Here is a 9,187-nt window from a genome sequence, read left to right on the forward strand (position 1 = left end):
CTGTCACAGGAAAGAGGGGGTCAGCCTATTCTCCAAAGTAACGGATGGAGGCTCATCAAAGAGAGATTCAACCTAGAATTAAGGAGAAACTTCCTACTGGTGAGAATAATTAATCAGTGGAACAACTTGCTTCCAGACGTTATGAGTGCTCCATCACTGGAGGTTTTTAAGAAGAGATTGGATAGCCATTTTTCCAGAATGATGTAGGATCTCCTTCTTGAGCAGGATATTGGACTAGAAGACTTCCAAGGTCCCTTCCGGCTCTGTTATGGTGTAATTCTGAATAAACATTTCAGAGGACAAGAACAGAAGAGAGATTTATTCTTTGGTTCAAAACTGAGTAACAATCCATAGGATTCTGCAAAGACTTTAAAATCTACCAAAGCTACTTTTATTCATTTCATAGAAAACAATGTCTACCTTTTTCAAATTACATAATAATCATACTTTGATATGCCATTTAGGAGCACAAATATGTAAAATATTTTAGTCGTGCCAAAAGTTTTTCCAATCCTAAGAGAATTCTGATTTTTACTCTTTTCTTTTTGCCTCATTTAGTTGTCTTTATATCTGAGAGAATAATATATTAATTTAATTGCAATGATCTGAAGTGAAAAACTGTGCACCGTTAATCTTTTAGTGACAGCGCCTCTTGCAATTAAATTCCAAAGATATATAATTTCTTACTAAGTAAGATTCTTTTATTGCACAAATCACAAGTTAAATTTATCTGTTCTTAGATGCACTTTATGATAATAAATTGTATCTAATTTTGTTTTGAGTATTTTAAATATGTGGGTTTTCTGATTCATATTTGGGTCTGAAATTGCCACGACAAAGTTAATTCATATTGCTAATAAATGTATCAAATAGAAAGTATTGATTGTTTTATTTTTGAAAATCACACAATTAGAAATACTAATGGTAAGAAATAGAGGATGATATTTTGCTCTGTACAATTCTATATACTAGAGATAGACAACAGTTAATAAGTTTTAATTTAAAGCATGATTTATATAGATTAATCATAAGAATGACTTGTTTTAAAGAATCTAAAATGTATAGGCATTACTTTCTCAGAAAGAAAGAATAGAGCTGGAAGGGACCTTGGAGGTCTTCTAGTCCAGCCCCCTGCTCAAGCAGGAGAACCTATACCATCTCAGACAAGTGACTGTCTAGTTCTATCCTCTTTTTAAAAATCTCCAGTGATGAAGTGCCTATGATTTCTGGGGGCAAGCTGTTCCACTGGTTAATTGTCCTCACTGTCAGGAGGTTTCTCCTTAATTCCAGGTTGCTTCTCTCTTTGATCGGTTTCCAACCATTGTTTCTTGTCCTGCCCTCTGGTGCTTTGGTGAATAACACGACCCCCACCCCCTCTTCTTTGTGGCAGCCCCTCAAATACTGGAATATTGATTTATGGTTGTGAGTTATGACCATGATGGGCATGTACATTAAAATGGTGACTCAAGAACTACCTGTATTTATTTTTTCAAGTTATCACAATTGTCAGTTGACTTGATTTTGCACAACACAAAAAAAGGGAAAAAGAAAGAAATGTCAACTCAGAATTGTTTGGATTATAAAGTTAGCTGAAGTTCTCAATGTAAGAAAAAAAACAGATTTTTGTATCTATAATCTTAGTGAATAAGATGGAACTATTGTTGTAGACTCCAGATGTCTATTCAAAGTCAAGTCTTTAAGCTTGGTTTTAGTCAATTCAGGGAATTACATATGGAAGTGCAGTTTTATATTTTAGACTTCACGGGGTCTTTTAATATTATCATCCTAGTAGTCTTCTGGATTACCTATTTGGTTTTGATTTCAGAGACATGGTTTTATGAAAACTCAGGTGGTGGTAGAGAGGAATTTTGTTTTATTGCTATATTAATATTGAACTGCATGCTTCCTATCTTGGAAAACCTACTGTCAGGACCCACCCCAATTCACATCTTAGGAAAACAAAAACTCTTGGAGTCAGTTCTAGTCCAAAAGGAATTTTTACTAGGACATACTTGGTTGTGGAAGTACAAGACAGGACTTAGTATTGTTTTACAAATTGAAACTTTATAAAGGGTTCCCGGTTCAACCCCCCTTCCCTCAACCCCATTTGGTCAGCCCCCATCATTTTACTTCATGTCATCCCTTTCGTGGGGAAAAAAGGAACTTCGAATCTTTATGGTTATTGCCTTCTTCCTCTACAGAATTAAATGAAGACACAGGCCAGATGCCTTCTTCTCTAACCCTCCCTTTTGTTCCCCCAGTTCAAAAGATTTCCCTTGGTCTTTGAAATAACCTAAGGCAGGCTGAATCCACATGCGCTCCTCTTTCCTCGGAAGATGGCAGAATCCATGGGGGGGATAATGTTTTAAACATACATTTATGAATGTGATATAAATGGATTCTGACACCTACATTTTAAAAGACATGACAAATGCTATGAGAAAATATAGAAATAAATTTGATATCATGTTGACAGGAAATGTAGAATATTTAGGGGGAATATATCATTATGTTAAGATGAATATTCGTATTTTTCTGCCTTCTAGGCATTTCATAGAATAACTATTATAAGCCACATAAAAAGCTACTAGTATGAAGATATCAGTTGAATAAGGGTTGAATGAAGATTTTTCATCTTAACATGTAAAGCTTCATAAACTTCCTTTTTTTCCAGGAATGTGATAATCCTGCTAAAATTACTTGACATGTTGGGTTACTTATTTTGGCAACCATCATGAAAAACCCAAAGGTACTTTACAGAACCGGATAAGAATATCTTGCTTGAATAAACTTGTTGATTGCCCACATATTGAACTGCTCACACTAATAAAAACCATCACACTTTCTGTTGATCTCTGGAGTGCTCAGTGTTTCTTTTTCATTTAAAATAATATTACTAAACATTCTGTGCACCATTCTCATATTTCCCAGCCTACTGCCACAGCATATGTTCCCAATAACATGAACTGACTACAACGTAAAACAAGAGCTGCTTATTATTTTTTCCCCCAACATCCTCAGTTAGCTATTTTCTTGGAAAGCTTCAGTCTCTTACATTTTAAAAATAGACAAAGTGACAAAGAAATTACATATTCATAACCAAAAGTAATGTGCCAAATTTATATTAATTAAGATTGTAGTGTAAATAAAATCTTTGCACATCCAACAGTAGGAAGGAATCTTCAGCCCCATCAAATACAGTCCAATGTATTCTCAATAAAAATGGGTAAGACTATATATTGCACATATGTCTGTAGAATATGCTGTCCTGTAAACGTATTTTTAATCATATTAAACCTTGATGTACACACTATGACTTAAACTGTCTGGTTCTATATCTGATACTGACAATCTGTCGGATATTTCTAGAAATGTGAAGCATGTTATCTTTAAATGATGCATAATGTTAATTTATTACACGCACACATACAATGTATAGAATGAGCTATATTTTCCAGGTATACAGGACTTGACTTACCAGTCCATGAAAACAATGCTTTGTGATAGAACCAACCTAGTGTGAGATGCAACAGGAATGACACAAAAGCAGACATTTTCTGTGGAGACTTTCCTGCTTTAGAACCTCTTGTCTTTGCGGTGGCCACCACATCTGCAGCATTCTGAAAGCCTGAGAAGATCTGGCTTCTTTCAAAGGTCTTCTGATGATGATTTAGGTTTTCTGATGATTGACTATCTTATAATTTGAAAATTATATGGTTACCTTATTTATTGTTGAATTTGTATTGCATTAGTCTTGGTCATATATACATGCCTTTAGAGTCTTTAGAATTTAACAGTCTATACACTTTATAAATAAAATGGTAACATAGAGAAAGACATTACTGAAGGTTGCAAATGTAGAACTGATTGTTATAGAACTGAAACTCAAAATCCTCAGTCTCAATTCATTAAGACACTTCAGTAGGTGACATAAAAATTAACACTTACTGCCTCTGAGCAGCGATAACTGGAATTGCAGTCGCTGCTATGATGTGGATTTAATCTAAATTTGACTCAAAGTCAAACCTTTCATCATTAAATTATTACATAAAGTTATATATTACTTTTTCTCCCATCTATAAATTTAAAAGAGATTCCTTGTGTTTAAGACCAAATCTTTCGACAATGTACTGATAAAATTTTAACTTTGTGTTTTGCTTATTTTCTCAAATCTTCCTGTGTTGAAAAACAATTTAAACAATACTTTTCCCATGATTTAAATAATTTTCTATTATTTGTTAAATGGAACAAGACTTTTATTTTCCCTTACAGAAATATAATTTTTCCTCTATCTTTAAACATTCTCTTTCTTGGTGTAGTGGTTAAAGTGCTGGTCCAGAATCCAGAAGAACATGCATTCTAGTCCCACGCACCTGGGTGACGTTTGGCCAGTCACTCTCTCCCAATCCACCTCACAGGGTTGTTATTGTGGGGAAATAATCCACATTCTAGTCCTGTATTTTTCTTTTACCTGTTGGAGACACAAGTGTGATTCATTCTAAGTTTACATTATAAATAAATAATAAATAAAACATCTAGGCACAATTTCTTTTTTCACCTAGGAATAGATATAAACATGGCTGGAGACAGGTTTGGCAGTTTGGCGGGTCGAATCCTGAGTGCCATGTAGCAGAGTGAGTGCCTGTTACTTGTCCCAGCTTCTGCCAACCTAGCAGTTCGAAAGCACGTAAAAATGCAAGTAGAAAAATAGGGACCACTACGGTGGGAAGGTAACAGCGTTCCGTGAGCCTTTGGCCTCTAGTCATGCCGACCACATGACCACGGAGACTTCCTCAGACAAACGCTGGCTCTTTGGCTTTGAAATGGAGATGAGCACTGGCCCCTAGAGTTGGAAACGACTAGCACGCATGTTCGGGGGAACCTTTACCTTTTCTTTTAAAAGTTATACTGGATATTTTGAGTTCATACAAAATGACCCCTCCATATCTATTTCAAAATTGACCTACGTGCTTCCAAAAGAAAGTGGATGTAAATTATTTCCAAATGTGATAAATGTTTCAGCATTGTTTTTTAAAGTAAGTGGTTTTGTAGGAAAATATCTTGGAAGTCCTGCACTAATTTCATACGTTGTTAAGCCTCAAGCAGTCCTGAAGATCTACCATTCTAATTTCATTCTATCCACCTATTGAATGATCAGAAATGTAATAATTTTTACCCTTTGTACCCCAGTTTCCATATTTCTCCAATGTTTTTAGTGCAAATATAAAAATATAGTCAATTCATTAAATATACCTTTAACTTTTTTGCTCTTTCTTTGAAGATATGCATATGCTGCAGCCTTTAGCATCTCATTACAATACAAAACTATACATCCTTTATTATAATGGTGCTTTTGACAGTGAGATGGGTGGCATATAAGATCAATAAATAAATCTACAGTATTAACTGTAGGTCAGGATGGTGAAGTTCAAATGACATGCAGCTTTTCTTTTTTTCAGGGCATCAGTTTTACAAATAAATTTATCCAGATGTGCTGCACAACCTTTCCTCCTGGTTTCAGTCCATTATTACCTAGCCTATCACAAGCATGTGGCTCTAGAAGTGAATGTATTTGGAGACCTGGATTGCTCTCAGAAGATTGAGTGAGGAGCTTCCCCTGGGGGCCTGGGCTAATAAATAAAATCGTGTCTGATCATGTGATTTCTTGATTAATAACCACATTGCTTAACAATCAAATGTCTGGTCTCAATTGTGGTTGTAAATTGGGGACTATCTATAAGTGAAGACATTTAATCTCTTGATCAGTTGGCAATCTAGAAATTGGCATGCTTAATGCCATTATCCTTTCCAGTGTTTAAGAATAAAAATTGTGTTTAAAAATTGATTTAATGAGAAAATAGATGTTTGTTATCTCTTTTGAGAGGTAATACATATCTCACCACCATTTTGTGTGTATATGCGTGTGTGTCTATGCAAGTGCAGAAATAGAAGGAAATAGTATAACAAAGAAATTGAGGCATGCAATAAAGGAAAGGAAATATAGCTAAATCTAATTTATACCATCCCAATTCATATACCACTCCTTGCTTTCGCTATGCCCATAGTGCTTCATGCACTTCCCTTTGTTCTTTATTCTGTTACCTTAGATTTGTGAGATTTTACAGAACCTACAGAGATGTGAAAATCTTTTTGCTGTGACTTTAGAGGATACCACTAAAAGTTAAATAAGGTCTGAAGGTAAGCTACACAGTATGAGAATCCAGATATCAAAGGAATTATTGTGAAAAAATCAACTGTAGTTTTTTCAGGAGGTGAAATATAAATGAAGGCAAACTGAAGATCAAATTATGGGCAAATGCTATCTTTAAAAAAAAACACCTGAGAATTGGCTGATAAAGATGAAATATATTCTCAAGGACATTTCGTACAACATCACCAATAGCAATTCTATAATCAAATCTTATATCTGACCCCTCATCATGTTGGATTATTTTAATATTATCTAAGGCGTAAAAGAACAGTTCACTTAAACTATTGGTCGTAAAATTACAATAAAGCTGTACATACTTCTAAGAGATAAAATTAAGGTTAGGAAGTGCCGGTTAAAGATTCCCTCCCTACCCCCCCTCCCTACCCCTCCCTAACCTTTTAAAATAACTGGCTAAAAATTTTATCAGGGGCCTCTTAGCACGTCTCAACTCGAGGCTCCTAGTTAAGCCCAGCCACCTCTCGGGGTCCCAGCAATTGGGTCCGTCATCAAGGGGAATGTTAGAAAAGAAGGCTGGTCGTATCCAGGAGGGAGAAACCCCTCTGAGGGCGCACAAGTCCGATCCAGAGTATTGTACTCGAGCCATGAGATGGAACTGTCCATATGAGCCATTGTTCACAAATGGGGTCAGAAGTTATTAAGATGATAAGATGTTAGTTCAGATGTAAAAAACATTAAGTCCAGAACGTGTCTTCATCCAGCAGTCTGCCAGTCCGGCTCTGCTCTCACCTGAGCCGGTCCAGACAAGAGCCCATGACTGTCCTCTCACCTAGCCATGAAATCCAGCCTGGGATGGATAAGGGCAGCGTTGCTGGGGAAGCAAAAGTCCCCCTTGCTAGTCTCTCACACCAGCAGGGGATTGATAGCCAGTCCAGGGCCGTCCTCTCACCACGGCCTGTCCTAGACTCCTTCCGGAACATCATAGGGAGGTCACGGGAACAGGAGAAAAAAATGTCCCAAATCCTGTTCCAGCCTCCAGTCCATCTTAGAAAGTAGCAGAGACCATCCAACACGCTAAATCCATTTCTAGGGCTGATACTTTTCAATTAGTTATAATTATTATATTATTTCATATATTAACAGGAAAAATATAATTCAATCTACATACTATTCATTTAGTATAGCATCAGGATATTGATTGGTTTAATAAATTTCCCCAAAGAACTTTGTATCAAGTATATGCCTTGGGGATTTGAAATCAATAAAACTGACCACATACCACAAAGGAATATGCATTTTATAAATACAGTAGCTCTTTTCTGATGACTAACTGTGACTTATAAACATAGCAAGAAATGCCGAAATAGCACTCTATCTACATTTGCTCCAAGCTAAAGAAGTTTTGATCCTCTGTTTGGGATAATTTTTAGGTATCTGAAATTATAATTGGAAGGATGTAATTTTCAGCCTCTGGCCTCCACTATAATAGTATTGGCAAAGATATTCTAGGCGATTACTAAGAAATTCACTGATCATCACTTATAATCTGACTTTATGCTTGAATGCACAGCAGTTGCCAGATTGAGCATGAAATTGTGCAACTTAAAATATTATGGTTTGTTTTAACTATTTTAACTCATTTTCTGTCAAAAATATGTTCATATGCCTGACTGTTATACAGTATATGTATTCAAGATATGAACTATTTTTTTTTAAGTTTATAGATACAGTTTTATATTTTCATATTAGGAATTGAGGAAGTAGAGTAAGAAATATGTCAGAATTAGGAAGAATTCAGTCTTGTTCAAGTGCTACTATGTTAGGAGTGTATGATACTTGAATAAATTAGCCCCCAAAAATATCAATTTATTTCTGTATGCCAATGATATAGTATTCCTCTCATTAACCTCCACTGGTCTTAAAACAGTAGAAGAGGGATTAATAATAAATTATACTAAGACTATTTTCTTTAAATGCCCCAAATAAGAAGTTGGAACTTAGGTGAACAATCCATTGAGCAGTTTAGATTTTCAGATATCTGAGAATGATTTTTCAAGCCTCAGGAAGCAGAAATGTCCACCTGGACTACATATCCTGCAGCACACAAAGATCTGCCTCAGCTATACAAACTTGGTTTTCCAAAGGAGCACTGTTTATCCCTGCTGCAGTTAAGTTGCTTGCAGCTAAATTCCAACTACAATTGCTATAGGTAGTTCAATTAAGACCATATAACAGTATGTTCACCTAAGAAGAGATTCCAATAAAATGTATCTTCCAAGTCACCAGCTGTGTTTCAAATGCAGTACTTTGACAGGAAGCAGGAAGCAGTAAACTTGAATTAAAATTTTACCTACTGGTTAAAACTACACCACAACTCTAGCTAACTGAGCCATCTAATATTAGCAGACAATTAAAAATCTTCCTGGCAAACAGCAATCCAAAAGAAACTGAGTAAGGCAGTGATGGCAAACCTTTTAGAGAACGAGTGCCCAAACTGCAACCCAAAACACACTTATGTATTGGCGGGTGCCGGGTGGGCGTGGCCCATTGGGTGGGCGTGGCCCATTGGGTGGGCGTGGCTGTGGTGGTAACGGCAGACTGGGTGGGACTAAAAAGTTCAATCAATTCCAACTTTCTGAGATCTTTTTTTTCCCCGTGAGAAGTTGAAATTGATTGATTGATTGAACCTTTTTTTTTTGCACATGGCGGTGGAGGCCTAAAATGAAAAGGTTTTATAAAACCCAGCTGAAGGAATAGGACTGGGGCAACGGCGCAAGTGCCCACAGAGAGGGCTCTGCATGCCACCTGTGGCACACGTGCCATAGGTTCGCCCCCACTGTTCTAAGGTTTCTCCAGTGTTGCCATCTTAACCTTAGAGTTAGATCAAATCAGAACAATAGTAAGGCAATGCATCTTAGATATAGAAAGTAATTGTAAATAACCAAATGTTACTATCTAACCAGCCTCATATTTATATTATAAAACAGCCACCAAATTTTATCTTTAGCTTGATGTAAT

Source organism: Vipera berus, assembly GCF_964194415.1.
Source record: "Vipera berus genome assembly, chromosome: 6".
Taxonomy (NCBI): Eukaryota; Metazoa; Chordata; class Lepidosauria; order Squamata; family Viperidae; genus Vipera; species Vipera berus.